Consider the following 16882-nt stretch of genomic DNA (forward strand, 5'->3'; position numbering starts at 1 on the left):
GTCCAAGGGCCAGACGTGGAGATTCCAGAGGTCTGGTCGCGGGTGCCAGATGGTCAGGGGAATTTGCCCAGGGGGGCTCTGACGTGTGGAGCGTGAGGTCCAAGAACCACGTCTGGGTGGGCCAATAGGGTGCTACTAGGATGACCTGCTCCTCATCCTCCCTGACCTTGCACAGCGTCTGTGCAAGTAGGCTCACTGGGGGAAACGCGTATTTGCGTAGTCCCGGGGGCCAGCTGCGTGCCAGTGCATCTATACCAAGGGGTGCCTCGGACAGGGCGTACCAAAGCGGGCAGTGGGAGGATTCCTGGGAAGCAAACAGGTCTACCTGGACCACCTGTGGATGGAGTCTCCACTATCCCCTGAGCGTAACCTGTCGTGACAGCATGTCCGCTGTGGTTTTGAGGTCGCCCGGGATGTGAGTGGCTCGTAGTGACTTGAGGCACTGCTGACCGCAGAGAAGGAGACAGTGGGCGAGTTGTGACATGCAACGGGAGCGTAGACCTCCTTGACAGTTGATGTATTCTACCATCACCATGTTGTCCGTCCGGCCCAACTCGTGCTTGCCCTGGTTCAACGGCCAGAACCTCCGCAGGGTGAGCAGTTCTGCCAACAACTTGAGGCAGTTGATGTGCCAAAGCAGCTGCGGGCCAGTCCAGAAGCCGGCGGCTGTGTGCCCATTGCATACGGTGCACGACGCACCTGGAGACCTGCTCAAGGGGAACCCTTGCCCGTAGAAATGCAAGGTCAGTCCAAAGGCTGAAGAGGCAGCGACAGATCGGCGTGACAACAACGTGATGTGTCCCGCGGTGCCATGCCCATCTCGGGACTCGAGTCTGAAGCTAGTGCTGAAGCTGTCTCATATGCATCAACCCGAGCAGTGTGGCCACCGTTGAGGATGCCTTATGCCCCAGGAGCCTCTGAAAAAGTTTCAGTGGAACCGCTGTCTTCTGTCTGAATGCCTTCAGCGCCAGGTCCCTGTGCACACACAACACATCCCAAGAGTGAGCTAGGATTAGCCAGTCATCAAGATAATTGAGGATGCGTATGCCCAATTCCCTTAGCGGGGCAAGGGCTGCCTCTGCGACCTTCGTGAAGATGCGAGGGGACAAGAACAGGCTGAAGGGGAGGACCTTGTACTGGTACGCCCAGCCCTCGAAAGCAAGCCGCAGGAAGGGTCTGTGTCGGGGTAGTGAGATATGGAAGTACGCGTCCTTCAGGTCTACAGCCGTGAACCAATCTTGATGCCGGATGCTCGCTAAAATGCGTTTGAACGGGAGTCTCAAGGCCCAGTTCAGTACTCGCAGGTCCAAGATTGGCCGCAACCCACCGCCTTTCTTCGGTACGATGAAGTAGGTGCTGTAAAACCCCTTCTTCACCTCGGCCGGAGGGACAGGCTCTATCGCACCCTTCCGTAGAAGGGTAGCGATCTCCGCACGCAAGGTAGCAGCATTCTCGCCCTTCACCAAGGTGACATGGATGCTGCTGAACCTGGGCGGGCGCCTGGCGAACTGAATCACGTAGCCGAGTCGGACAGTTTGGGTTAGGTTGGAAAGTGCGAGCCACACGTCCAAACTCCGAGCGAGGGGGACCAAGGGGACAATTACGTTGGACATACTGGCAGGTGGGGCCTCGCAGCGGGGCAGAGCCTGAGGTGCTACGTCGAGAGGGTTCAAACCCCGTGGCCATGCTGAGTCCAGAGACATCAAAGCACTTACCTGGCTCCTGATGCTCACCATAAGATTGGTTGAGGAGGGGGGAGGAGGAATATTGTCCCCATAGTCCATCGGAACCAACCCGGTGTGGGCCTGTTTGTGCCACAGCTGGGCACGCAGGTGCAGGGGGTCCGCCGCTGGAGCGCCAATCCTGCCGAAATGGGACGGTGGACAGCGGTCATGATGATGGCCGTGCACACCTGACATGTGACCCAGGGAACAAGAAAAGCACTCTTTTGTTGAAGTTTTGGGTGCCGCAGCCTCTTGGGCGTGTGGCGAAAAATGAAACAAAAGATTCTCCTCCTGGCCCTCCACCGGGGGATGGAGTGGTCTGTCTACCAGCTCCATAGAAGCGGGTCTCCTCGTCCCTGGGTCACCCATCTCAGGGGCGCTTCAAAGCCTTCCTTGGGTTCTTGGCGGCTGGCCGTGAGACGGGTGGCGTCTGCTTCCTGTGGTGGGCTCCACGGCGGGGCCGGGCCTCGGGGGTGGGCTGCGGTGGAGCCGGTGCTGTTGTTGCAGGAGGACGCCCTTGGCGATGAGCAGACGGGGTGTGGGGTCGAGCCGCACCGGGGCAGGATGTGTTGAATAGCCTCTGTCTGCTGCTTCACCGCTGATAACTGCTGGGCAAAGTCCTCGACGGTGTCACCAAACAGGCCAACCTGGGAAATGGGGGCGTCAAGGAACCGTGCCTTGTCAGCTGCTCTCATCTTGATCAGGTTAAGCCAAAGGTGCCTCTCCTGGACCACCAGGGTGGACATTGCCTGCCCAAGAGACCGCGCCATGACCTTCGTCGCCCGGAGAGTGAGGTCGGTCGCCGAGTGCAGTTCCAGCATCAATCCTGGGTCAGAACTACCCTCGTGCAGCTCTTTTAATGCCTTGGCTTGGTGTACTTGCAGGAGATCCATGGCGTGCAGGGCGGAGGTGGCTTGTCCAGCGGCACAATAGGCCTTAGCCATCAAAGACGACGTAAACCTACAGGCCCTGGATGGGAGCCTCGGGCGCCCGCACCAGGTGGCGGCACTCTGTGGGAACAAGTGCACCGCAAATCACCGAATACCCCTTGGCCGCGCCACCATCGAGGGTAGTGAGAGCGTGGGAGTTGAAAGATTGGGATCGGGTAGTAAAAGGTGCCCCCCACGATCTTGTCAGTTCCTCATGCACTTCAGGGAAGAAAGGGACCGGGGCGGGGCGCGGCTGTGAGTGGCGCTTTGGGCCCAGGAACCAATCATCAAGCCACAAGGGTTCAGGGGAGAGTGGAGGGTTCCACTCTAGTCCGACGCTCGCAGCTGCCTGGGAAAGCATGTCCATTATATCTGCATCAGCCTGAGACTGGGCGACCATACCCGAAGGAGGAAGCCCAGCCGAAGCCTCCACATCAGAATGGACGAGCCCGCTATCCGATGCTGCGCTCAATAACTCATCGTCTTCCCTGGTCCCGAATAAGAGGTCGAACTTGCCCTGAAACGAGCCGGCGGTCTCATCCGAGAGCCCGACCAGGGCAAGCGAGCGTGCTGAGGAATGGGAGGTCCATGGGGGGTTACCCGGCAGAGGTGCTCCCATTGAAGTCCCCAAATCGCCCCCAGTGCTAGCCGACGCAGCCTCATACCCGTAAGTAGAAGGACTGAGGTGAGGAGCTGCTGGGGTGGCTTGCTTTCTCACGAAGGCAAGCCGCGACCGCAACGTTGCCATGGTCATGTTCTCGCAATGAGGACAAGACCCATCCACGATCAATGTCTCCACGTGGGCAGTGCCCAGACATGTAAGGCAGTGATTGTGGCCGTCAGAAGTGGAAAGATAACGACCACAACCAGGAATAACACACAAACGGAAAGGTATCTTTAAAAAGACATTCCGTGTGTGCCGCTCTTTTAGAATAGAAAATATACTCTTTTTAGAATATACTCTTTTGTTTTGCTCTGCCAAAGCGCCCAGGGGCATTCTCTGCACTCCACGGGTGCAGAGGGGGAGAAGCCGCTGAAATGCGCCGTAAAATCAAGCAGTTTGAGGTGAACTGAATTCAGTGCACTGAATGCAATCGCTCAGCTCCGAAGAGAAAATCTGAATGAGTGGTTGCATGCCAGCTCCTTTTATACCCGTATGTCCGGGGGAGTGGCATGCAAATTCCACTCGCCAATTCCCACTGGCCTTTTTTCAAAAAGCAGAGGTGTTTAGGGCTCCCAAGAGTGACCCCTAGTGTCACTACATCGACACAACGTCGAGTGAGTGACAGACAGGGAACAAGGTACTTCTTACAGAGACATATTCTTGTGTAAAAAACTTGAGGTAGCCAATCTCATTATGACTAATTTTGGGAGCACAAATCATCTCAACCATTTCCTTCAGTTTAAGGCACAACTGCCAAACCTCACTATCTATGGGGTTTTTAATTTTACTTCCTACATAAATTGGTAAGAGCCTCAAGAGACACCAATTCTGTGCAGCAGAACCACCAAGTTGTCGGCCATCTGCTTTAACCGCACATGGTGCATTGTGAGAGTCACTTCCTAAATGCCTGAATTGTGCAATGGCTCTATTCAGCTCATTGTAGGTGCTTTTCAACTGTAATCAAACATTTAATGTAAACTGCCAAGTCATTAGCCACAGTACCTTCAAATAAATCATGGCCTAAGCATGGAGGGAGTCCACATGAAAAAATTTAAGGGAATTGAAAACTGAATTGATTTTCATGCCATCTACTATACGTTGATCAGTAGTTGTGAGCTGATCAACACTATGTGCATAACACTGGACTGTCATAAATTATATTCTCTTAATAAACACACTGGCAACTGACTATCAACCGACAGCCTGAATGTCAATACAGTACAATACAACCTACTGTACATTTTATATATACTATATACTTTTTTTTATTTTATTGTATAATGTGTATTCTATATTGTGTGTATTGTATAATGTACATTGTATGTTATTATTTGTATATAGTGTTGTGTGTAATCATGTGTATATTAGATTTTAAATTGTGTTGTGTAAATTTGATGTTTATTGTAGATTGGTATATGTCTCATCACTGTCACGACTGCTATGTTGCTCGGAACTGCACCCAAGAATTTCACACACTATTGCACTTGTGTATATGGTTGTGTGACAATAAAAGTGATTTGATTTGATTTGATTTTTGAATTTCTGTTTGTTCTTTTTAGGCCAAGATTTAAAGGTTGTTGGCAAAATGTGTCTCTGTCAATTAGACAGTACTGACAGAAATACTTGTTGGTACCAGAAACCATCAGAAAACCACCCAATGAGACCCAAGATTATCCCCACAAATGCCAATAAGCCTTGCTCTAAGAACAGTGCCATCTACAGACTGAAATCCAGAATCCTCTAAATATTTCAGATCAGCAACAAGGCTGGAAAAGACCTTCTCCTGACCAAACTGTTTCAAGTCCTCATCTCTACACAGTAAAACAAGCTGCATTGGGTCAACTAAGGAGCGGTTGTGTGGCAGAATCTCACCTAGGGTCATATACACTGCCAGAATTTTGTTTCTTTTTACCCGAGCCAAGTGGATTTACAACTTCAAATGCATCCTGGTACAAGATAATTGATAATGATGATGGATGCTCATGAAAGATGGCATTTTGCTTGATGCATGTGCCATCCTTTATATCCTCCATCACTTTGTCACCAGAATCAAGCATTTTTGACTGGTTGTACTATTCCCTCACTGATGTCTGCCTAAACAGAGATGCAAGGGTTTCTTTAACTGGCACATAATGACAAAAGCGTTCTTTACCAGCTGTGTCAGTGCCCAGATATATCTGTTTTGGGTCAACAAAGTTGAACTTTTGTTTGAAGAAGGTTTTTCTGGTTTTGTCAGACCTTAACTGACCTTCATTGTACAAAGTTAATAGATCTTGTGTAACCAGTTCATCAATAAGTTTGTCTATGTCACATGATGGTATACCTGATGATGATAACAGATTTTCTTTTAGTTTAACAAGCATGGCCTGCATTCCATCAACATGAACTGCTTGAAATTCCTTGATGATTGATTGAATTGTACTGGCAGGTAACAACATATTGCCCTGCATCTTCAGGTAAAACAGAGCCAAGTTATGTATAAAAGCCTCTTCATCTATTGTATTTCTATGACTTTCAAAAGATGATGTAGACGGTACCTCACTATTAAGAGACAGATCTGTAGGAGGTAGTTGACTATCAAGAGACAGATCTGTTGGGGTTGCTGTCTCACACTGTTTGTGGAGACAAGAGTGCTGCACTGGACCTGGCTGCGTATGCTTCCATGATAAATTAGTGGTGGATGATGTTCTCACCTAAAATATTTCAAGCACCCTTCAACTGGACACCCAAACTTTTCTACCATCTCTAATATGAATTCGCAGGTGGAGGCACAGCTCTGAAAAATTACTAGACACAAATACACACCCTGGGACCTGACAGTGGAGGTTAGCCTGTGGATGCCTGTGATTTCTGTGCATATGTGACCTTAATGAGTAGAATTTCTTAAACGTACAAGGGCACTGCTGCATTCCACAGACAAATAGAAAATTTGCTCTATGTTGGTGTCTTTTTATATGTGTATGAAAAATGCTTAGTTGGCAGCAAGGCACATTGCACAGTTTGCATCTGTACATTGTGGCAAATGTTGGCTAACCAATAAAAAATAAAAAAATAAACAAGTTGAGTTGGTCAATTGTTGATAAATGCAGTTAGGCAAAAAATAATGTGCAACACCAAGGGATGTTACTGAAAGTTGTGAGGAGAGGCTAAAACTAGCTAACCATGTAGCATTCTGGAACCAAGCAAGTCCAAGACCACATAACAGTGATTTCACTTTACATAAAATATTTTAGAAACCCTCACCAATATTTGAACAGTTCACTTACTCGTTGTTGGAGGTTCCATTTTAAGGCTTAAAACATGAAAATGCCACAACTGAATTGATTGATGGAGTACACTCAAAAGTAAACAAACTATGAGTTAATCACCTGGCTGCCTTAAAGGGGCAACACCTTCACGTTTAGGATAAGGCAGTCAGCTCGTGTGTGCATGTGTTAATGCCTAAATCCTTGTTTTCTGCCTGAAGATGTATACACTTCACAATATATAGTGACGTAATGCATCGGGATAGTTTTGAAGGACAGTAATTTTCTGTATATATACACTCAGCAAAAAAAGAAACATCCCTTTTTCAGGACACTGTATTTTAAAGATAATTTTGAAAACATCCAAATAACTTTACAGATCTTTATTGTAAAGGGTTTAAACATGCTTGTTCAATGAACCATAAACAATTAATGAACATGCACCTGTGGAATGGTCATTAACACACTAACAGCTTACAGATGGTAGGCAATTAAGATCACAGTTATAAAAACATAGGACACTAAAGAGACCTTTCTACTGACTCTGAAAAACACCAAAAGAAAGATGCCCAGGGTCCCTGCTCATCTGCGTGAACGTGCCTTAGGCATGCTGCATGGAGTCATGAGGACTGCAGATGTGGCCAGGGCAATAAATTGCAATGTCCGTACTGTGAGATGCCTAAGACAGTGCTACAGGGAGACAGGAAGGACAGCTGATTGTCCTCGCAGTGGCAGACCATGTGTAACAACACCTGCACAGGATCAGTACATCCGAATATCACACCTGCGGGACAGGTACAGGATGGCAACAACAACTGCCCGAGTTACACCAGGAACTCACAATCCCTCCATCGGTGCTCAGACAGAGAGAGGCTGGACTGACGGCTTGTAGGCCTGTTGTAAGACAGGTCCTTACCAGACATCACCTGCAACAACGTCACCTATGGGCACAAACCCACCTTTGCTGGACCAGACAGGAATGGCAAAAAGTGCTCTTCACTGATGAGTCACGGTTTTGTCTCACCAGGGGTGATGGTCGGACTCGCGTTTATCGTCGAAGGAATGAGTGTTACACCAAGGCCTGTACTCTGGAGCGATATTGATTTGGAGGTGGAGGGTCTGTCATGATCTGGGGTGGTGTGTCACAGCATCATCGGACTGAGCTTGTTGTCATTGCAGGCAATCTCAACGCTGTGCGTTACAGGGAAGACATCCTCCTCCCTCATGTGGTACCCCTCCTGCAGGCTCATCCTGACATGACCCTCCAGCATTACAATGCCACTAGCCATACTGCTTGTTCTGTGCGTGATTTCCAGCAAGACAGGAATGTCAGTGTTCTGCCATGGCCAGTGAAGAACCCGGATCTCAATCCCATTGAGCATGTCTGGGACCCGGAGGGTGAGGGCTAGGGCCATTCCCCCCAGAAATGTCCGGGAACTTGCAAGTGCCTTGGTGGAATAGTGGGATAACATCTCACAGCAAGAACTGTCAAATCTGGTGCAGTCTATGAGGAGGACATGCACTGCTGTACTTAATGCAGCTGGTGGCCACACCAAATACTGCCTGTTACTTTTGATATTGACCCCCCCTTTGTTCAGGGACACATTATTCCATTTCTGTTAGTCACATGTCTGTGAAAATTGTTCAGTTTATGTCTTAGTTGTTTAATCTTTTTATGTTCATACAAATATTTACACGTTAAGTTTACTGAAAATAAAAGCAGTTGAAAATGAGAGGACATTTCTTTTTTTGCTGAGTATATATTAAGGACACACTTCTCCCCCCATCTGCTCACTACAATTGTACAAATTGGTTATCTGTGTTACTGTAGACTTTCTATCAGCTCAAACTAGTCTGGCCATTCTCCGTTGACCTTTCTCAACAACAAGGCATTTCCATCAGCAGAACTGCCACTCACTGGATGTTTTTTGTTTTTGCCACCATTCTGAGTAAACTCTAGAGAATGTTTTGTATGAAAATCCCAGGAGATCAGCAGTTACAGAAATACTCCAGCCCGTTTGGCAACAAAAATCATGCCACGGTCGAAATCACTGAGATCACATTTTTTCCCCATTCTGTTGGTTGATGTGAACATTAACTTAAGTTCCTGACCCGTATCTGAATGATTTTATGCATTGCACTGCTGAGACATGTTTGGCTGATTAGATAATTGCATGGATACGTAGGTGTACAGGTGTACCTAATAAAGTGGTCAGTGAGTGTATAGTTCCAATAAATCCTGAATATATATGTGACCGGCCTTCGTTTAGCTCTGCGTTGTGTGGATAAATGAACAAGACCGGGCAACAGCAATTACTCAGGCCAAATTTTATTCCACATGAATAAAGAAACAAATTAATCAAAATAAGCTCGAATCTGTGGCCTTCTCTCACAACTGGAACACCAGCCTGTCCGTGAAAAGCATTATTTTAGCCACAGAGCTTGCACACTCATGCTTAATGAACTCTCTCCAAAAATACATGCTCCATATCATTCACACAAACTTCATACATGTTTGAATAAGATTAAAGTGAATTTAAGAACAAAATTACATGTTTTATTACAATAAACAAAACTCATATCAAACTTTTTAGACGGAGCTTCAGCACAACTAACCTCTCTTCAGTCGCGCTTACCGCGAACTGAAGGAGAGCAACCGGAACCGGAACATAAGTCTTAAAGGAGCCACGCGCCATTTTTAACAATACTGAAAAAGTACCATATAACCATAGAAACATGACATCTCAAATAAAAGAAATCAATATTAAAAGAATAAATTAAATGAAATATTAAAAGAATTTCCAGAATACAAAATAATTATATAAATATAACAAATGATAATAACAAAAAGAGAGATTTTGTGTGAAATTAATAAATAAATATAACACCTGTTCCATATAGTATATCTAAATAAAAAAAAATAAAAAATCCATTATATAGTAATAATGACTTCTATGAAGTTGTAGTCAAATTACTTTACTGATTACTTCATCGAAATGTAATCATATTATTAATTAATTTACTTTTAAGTTACTCTTTAAAAACACATTTCATATAAAAGTTTGTTTTTTTCTGCTAAACAAATGTTAAATAATAAACACAAACAGTCATACATGTGAACATTATTCATGTTTAAAATATATTCTACATAAATAATATTATTTAGAAAAATGTGTAACCCAAGTAAAGAATTTATATTTAATTTAAAGTCAGTAACTGTAATCTGATTACTAGAATTTAAAATGTAATGCATTTCACAATTTTTTGACTAAATAAGTGATTAGATTACAGTAACTCATTACTTTGTAATCAGATTACACCAAACAATGATCTTCAATTATTATCATACTATAAATAAATCCTAATTTCTATGTGAAAACATTTGCAAACAGGTTATACACACAAATATGGACGTTAAACCCAAGATGTTCTCCAATTCATAATATGTGACATGTCCTCATCTATGCAAATAACTCAGTGGGCAACTGACCGAAACAAATTAATCAATTTGTACATAACTTGGTTTGAGACCCACCAGTCTCAGTTTGTTCTTATGTATCCAGTTCTCCTCCATAATGCCTTTTGAAAAAGCAGCTAAACACTTTGTTTCTTTTACACTGTCTGCACCATTACCTTGATTTACACTCCACATCTTTTAAAGCATTCCATCTTGCATGCTCCCCTCTGTCTGTGTTCTCCTTCAGACTCCTTCGTTTCACCTGCTCTGTCTAAGGCTTCCAGGTCACATCACCAGGATCTGAACGGTAGTTTGATCTCAAATGACCTGTCTCTGCCCGTCTAAGTTTGCGAGGGTTATCTGAGTTCAGTGCTGACACGAAGGGCTCTGCAGCCTTTTGATGTGTGCACTGGTGCTTTAACCTCCCCACCCGTGTGGGGTAGCTTCACATTCATATATGCCTACACTAGGGATGTGCAAAATGACATAATTTTAAAATCAACTAGTCGGTGGGTTATGTCGACAGTTAGTCGACTAGTTGGTCAATAAAGCCCTGTATAATTAGGCTGGAGTAATTTCCACAAGACACCAATCAGATGCATTTCTTAATAATAGGCTGTGGATTCTAAGCACACCACTTCAAACAAATAGGCTGTTCAAAAAAATAAAAAAGCTTAATAACTATAACCTTCGTGTGCACAAAACTGTCATAATCATTAAAAAAGAGACATTTGTATAAAACAGTGGGAACATTACTCCGAACCTAAAAGTCAGCTTTGTTTGCTGCTGTATTTTTCACCCTTAAATACATGTTTTGCCAACACCTTTTGTTGTTCGTGTCTTCATAACATAACAAGTAAAATTCATAAATGTGAATATAAATGAAGTAAAAACAATAGAACTAATAATAACACGCAGAATGCCCAAAACAGCGATTGGGTAACATTGTGCATCACTGCTCATAAAATCGACATGATATCGTTCATATACATGAATATCTATGATAGTGTTCGGGTGTATAAACTGAGCACAAAACAAGAAAAGAAAGCACTAATAATTTAGTCCTAACAACAGGTACGGAATAGTAAACTTACATAGGCGTGAAATAATGTAATGTAATTTAATGAGCCACAAATTTAGCATAACTCCTTTTTATAAATTAATTCTGACGGCTAAACTCTTTTGTGTTTGACTTTGACTTTCTAATTTCAACTACAGAGTATTTAAACTACACTTAAAAAAAAAAAAATCTAAATATAGAAGTAAAAATGACACATCAAATATATCAAATATCAACTTCATTAGAACAATCAAAAATGCAATTATAAAAGGTGTCCTACCTTACTCCTGGACGATAGGCCTAACGTCAGTGTTTCAAAATACCACGATAATAAATGAATAGACCTATATATGACCAATATGGGGTAAACCGTCAGTTCCCTATCTGTCACTCACTCGATGTTGTGTCGATGTAGTGACACTAGGGGTCACTCTTGGGAGCCCGAAACACCTCTGGTTTTTGAAAAAAGGCCAATAGTAAATGGCGAGTGGTATTTGCATACCACTCCCCCGAACATACGGGTATAAAAGGAGCTGGTATGCAACCACTCATTCAGATTTTCTCTTCGGAGCCGAATGGTCGATGCTCACTGAACTGAATTCTCACGGCAGTCCATTCACCTCTGCTGGATCTGACGGCGCATTTCAGCGGCTTCTCCCCCTCTGCACTGGTGCACTGCAGAGAACACCCTGGTCGCTTCGGCAGAAATAAAAGAGTATATTCTAAAAAAGAGTATATTTCTCTAAAAGAGTGGCACACACTGAACGTCTTTTTAAAGATGCCCTTCCTTTTGTGTGTTATTCCTGGTTGCGGTCGTTATCTCTCGCCCTCTAACGGTCACGATCACTGTCTTTCGTGTCTGGGCGCTACCCATGCAGACACAGCATTCATGGATGGGTCATGTACTCATTGCGAGAACATGACCATGGCAAGCCACCCCAGCGGCTCCCCACCTTGGTCCTTCTACCTATGGGTATGAGGCCAGCACAGCTAGCACTGGGGGCGATTTGGGGACCTCAATGGGACCACCTCCGCCGGGTATCCCCCCACGGACCTCCCATTCCCCAGCACACTCGTCTGCCCCGATCGGGCTTCCGGATGAGTCTGCCGGCTCGTCTCACGGCGAGTTCGACTTCTTGTTTGGAGCCCGCGAAGGTGATGAGCTCTCGAGTGCAGCATCAGAGAGCGGGCTCATCCAGTCGGATGCGGAAGCCTCAGCTGGGCTTCCCCCCTCGGGTACGGTCATCCAGTCACAGGCTGACGTGGAGATGACAGAGATGCTTTCCCGGGCAGCCACGAGCTTCGGGCTAGAGTGGAACCCTCCGCTCTCCCCTGAACCTTTGCGGCTCAATGATTGGTTCCTGGGCCCGCAGCGCCACTCACAGCCACGCCCCGCCCCAGTTCCTTTCTTCCCGGAAGTGCACGAGGAGCTGACAAGGTCGTGGGAGGCACCTTTTACTGCCTGGTCCCGATCTTTCAGCTCCCCCGCCCTCACTACCCTCGATGGTGGGGCAGCCAAGGGGTATTCGGTGATCCCCCTGGTGGGTAAGGCGCTTGTGGTGCACCTATGCCCGCAGAGCACCACCACCTGGCGCGGGCGCCCAAAGCTCCCGTCCAGGGCCTGTAGGTTTACGTCATCCCAGACGGCCAAGGCCTATGGTGCCGCTGGACAAGCCGCCTCCACCCTGTACACCATGGCTCTCCAGCGAGTCCACCAAACCAAGGTGCTAAAGGAACTGCACGAGGGTAGTTCTGCCCCGGGATTGATGCAGGAACTGCGCTCGGCAACAGACCTCGCCCTCTCAGGTGGGCAATGTCCAACTTGGTGGTCCAGGAGCGCCACCTTTGGCTCAACCTGGTCGAGATGGGAGAGGCCAACAAGGCACGGTTCCTTGGCGCCCCCATTTCCCAGGTTGGCCTGTTCGGCGACACCATCAAGGACTTTGACCAGCAGTTCACAGCGGTGAAGCAGCAGACGGAAGCTATCCAACACATCCTGCCCCGGCACAGCTCAAGATCCCGCACCCCATCTGCTTGTCGCCAAGGGCGTCCTCCTGTGGTGACTGCACCGCCTCCACCGCAGCTCGCCCCCATGGCCCGGCCCTAGCGTGGAGCCCACCGCAGAAAGCAGACACCACCCAACTCATCTCTTGGGTCACATACCCGGTGTGCACGGCCGTCATCATGACCACCATCCACCATTCCTTTTCAGCAGGTTTGGCACTCCAGTGGCGGTCTCCACGGGTCACGAGGACAAGCCTCTTCCTTCCCCGTCCCAGGCTGTTCCGGGGGTGGTCACAAGGAGCCAGGTAAGTGCCTCAATGTCCCTGAACTCAGCACGGCCACGGCACGACGTGGCACCTCAGGCTCCGCCACGCTGCAAGGCCCCACCTGCCGGTACATCCAAGGAGATTGTCCACTTGGTCCCCCTCGCCCGGAGCTTGGACGCGTGGTTTGCGCTTTCCAACACGTTGCGATGGCTGGTCCGGACGGTTCGACTCGGCTATGCGATTCAGTTTTCCAGGCGTCTGCCCATGTTCAGCGGCGTCCATTTCACCTCGGTGAAGGGCGAGCACGCCGTTACCTTGCGCGTGCAAATTGCTACCCTCCTACGGAAGAGTTCGATAGAGCCTGTTCCTCCGGCTGAGATGAAGAAGGTGTTTTACAGCCCCTACTTCATTGTACCGAAGAAAGGCGGTGGGTTGCGGCCAATCTTGGACCTGCGAGTACTGAACCGGGCTTTACACAGACTCCCGTTCAAGATACTGATGCAAAAACGCATTCTAGTGAGCGTCCGGCATCAAAATTGGTTCACGGCGGTAGACCTGAAGGATGCATACCTCCATGTCTCAATTCTACCTCGACACAGACCCTTCCTGCGGTCGGTAAAAGGTCCTCCCTTTCGGCCTGTCCTTGTCCCCTCACGTCTTCACGAAGGTCGCAGAGGCAACCCTTGCCTCGTTAAGGGAAGTAGGCATTCAAATCTCGATGACTGGCTAATCCTAGCTCACTCTCGGGATGTGTTGTGTGTGCACAGGGACCTGGTGCTCTCACACCTCAGCCAATTAGGGCTTCGGGTCAACTGGAAAAAGAGCAAGCTCCTCCCAGTTCAGAGCATCTCTTTTCTCTGCTTGGAGTTGGACTCGATGACGGCGCGCCTCACGAACGAGCGCGCACAGTCGGTGCTGACCTGTCTGAAGGTGTTCAAACAGAAGACAGTGGTTCCACTCAAACTGTTTCAGAGGCTCCTGGGGCATATGGCATCCTCAGCGGTGGCCACTCCGCTCGGGTTGATGCATATGAGACCGCTTCAGCACTGGCTCCAGACTCGAGTCCCGAGATGGGCATGGCGCCGCGGGACAAATCGCGTTGCCATCACGCTTGTCTGTCGCCGCCACTTCAGCCCTGGGACCAACCTCACATTTCTACGGGCAGGCGTTCCACTAGAGCAGGCCTCCAGGAGCGTCGTTGTTACGACAGATGCCTACAAGACGGCCTGGGGTGCTGTATGCAACGGGCATGCAGCCGCTGGCTCATGGATGGGCCTGCGGCTATTTTGACACATCAACTGCCTCGAGTTGTTTGCAATTCTGCTCGCCCTGCGGAGGTTTCGGCCGTTGATCCAGGGCAAGCATGTGTTAGTTCGGACAGACAACACGGCAACAGTGGCATACATCAACCGTCAAGGCAGTTTACGCTCCCGTTGTATGTCACAACTCACCCGCCGTCTCCACCTCTGGAGTCAGCAGCACCTCAAGTCGCTGCAAGCCACTCACATCCCGGGCGACATCAACACTGCAGCGGACGGGCTGTCACGACAGGTTACCCTCAGGGGAGAGTGGAGACTCCACCCTCAGGTGGTCCAGCTGATTTGGAGTCGATTCAGGCAGGCACAGGTAGACCTGTTCGCTTCCCGAAAATCCTTCCACTGTTCGCTCTGGTATGCCCTGACCGAGGCACCTCTTGGTATAGACACGCTGGCACACAGCTGGCCCCCTGGACTACGCAAATATGCGTTTCCCCTACTGAGCCTACTTGCACAGACTCTGTGCAAGCTCAGGGAGGACGAGGAGCAGGTTGTCCTGGTAGCACCCTACTGGCCCACCCAGACGTGGTTCTCGGACCTCACGCTCCTCGCGACCGCCACGGCAAATTCCCCTGAGGAAGGACCTTCTTTCTCAGGGACGGGGCACCATCTGGCACCCATGACCAGACCTCTGGAATCTCCATGTCTGGCCCCTGGATGGGATGCAGAAGACTTAAGTGGTAGACATGATCACTCAGGCTAGGGCTCCCTCTACGAGGCGCCTGTATGCCTTGAAGTGGCGTCTTTTCACTAAGTGGTGTTCTTCCCGACGCGAAGACCCCCAGAGACGCGCAGTCGGATTGGTGCTTTCCTTCCTGCAGGAGAGGTTGGAGGGGCGGCTTGAAGTTGTATGTAGCTGCTATAGTGGCACAGCACGACACAGTGGATGGTAAGTCCTTAGGGAAGCACGACTTGATCATCAGGTTCCAGAGAGGCACCAGGAGGTTGAATCCCTCCAGACCGCACCTCATTCCCTCATGGGACCTCTCTGTAGTTCTTCAGGGTCTACAGGGAGCCCCCTTTGAGCACCTGGAGTCAGCTGAGCTTAAGGTACTCTCTTTAAAGACTGTCCTTCTGACTGTGCTCACTTCCATCAAGAGGGTAGGATACCTGCAAGCATTCTCTGTCAGCGAAACATGCCTGGAGTTCAGTCCAGTTACTCTCACGTGATCCTGAGACCCTGACCGAGCTATGTGCCCAAGGTTCCCACGACCCCATTTAGGGATCAGGTTGCTGACTTTGCTGTGTCCGGTGCGCGCTTTACGCATCTATTTGGATCGCACGCAGAGCTTTAAAGTCTCTGAGCAGCTCTTTGTCTGCTTTGGTGGACAGTGGAAAGGAAGTGCTGTCTCCAAGCAGAGGATCGCCCACTGGGTCATTGATGCCATAGCAATGGCATATCACGCCCAGGATGTGCCGCCCCCTGCAGGGCTACGAGCCCATTCTACCAGGAGTATGGCAGCCTCCTGGGCCTTGACCAGTGGCGCCTCTCTAACAGACATTTGAAGAGCAGCGGGCTGGGCAACACCCAACACCTTTGCAAGGTTCTGCAATCTCCGGGTTGAGTAGGTTTCATCCCGAGTACTGGCAGGCACAAGCAGGTAAGTCCGGGACAGCTGGCCAGGTGTATCGCTTGTGCGTAGCACCTTTCACCTCCCCTAAGCTGAAAACGTGCGCTGTTGACTCCCAGTAGTGTTCACAAACTGTGTTCCCTGGATGACTTCCTCCGAGCCCTGTGGAAGACAAATTTGCAGAGAAACTCGCTGCCGGCTCAGTACATGTGCTAACTAAGCCCTGTACTGGGGTGGGTGCTCCGCATGTGTTGGTTCCCCATAGGTGACCCCATGCAACGTATATCTTCCGCTAAATTGTTTCCCTGTTGGTAGAGGCCCCTCTGCCCCAGTCACTATGTTTGTAGAAACTCCTCCCCCATTGCGTAGGACCTACCATGGGACTTCTCCACATGACATACTTCCGACAAGGCTCGGCAAGGCCATGTGACGTATTTCCACTCAAAATACTCCCCTCCCCCCTCTCTAGGCGGGGTGGGGTCTCCGTGGTGTCTTCCCCTTGGGAGTGACATCCCCCCGACGTAGACACTGGTGGCCCCAGTCGGTTAACAAATTTCTCTCTTTTTTGGGGAGAGAAAAAAAGAGGATAAGAGGCCACGACTGGGCTAGCCTGTACCTATCTTTTGGGCAGTCGACTTGTCCTCGA

This window comes from Myxocyprinus asiaticus, chromosome 15 (assembly GCF_019703515.2).
Source record: "Myxocyprinus asiaticus isolate MX2 ecotype Aquarium Trade chromosome 15, UBuf_Myxa_2, whole genome shotgun sequence".
Classification (NCBI taxonomy): domain Eukaryota; kingdom Metazoa; phylum Chordata; class Actinopteri; order Cypriniformes; family Catostomidae; genus Myxocyprinus; species Myxocyprinus asiaticus.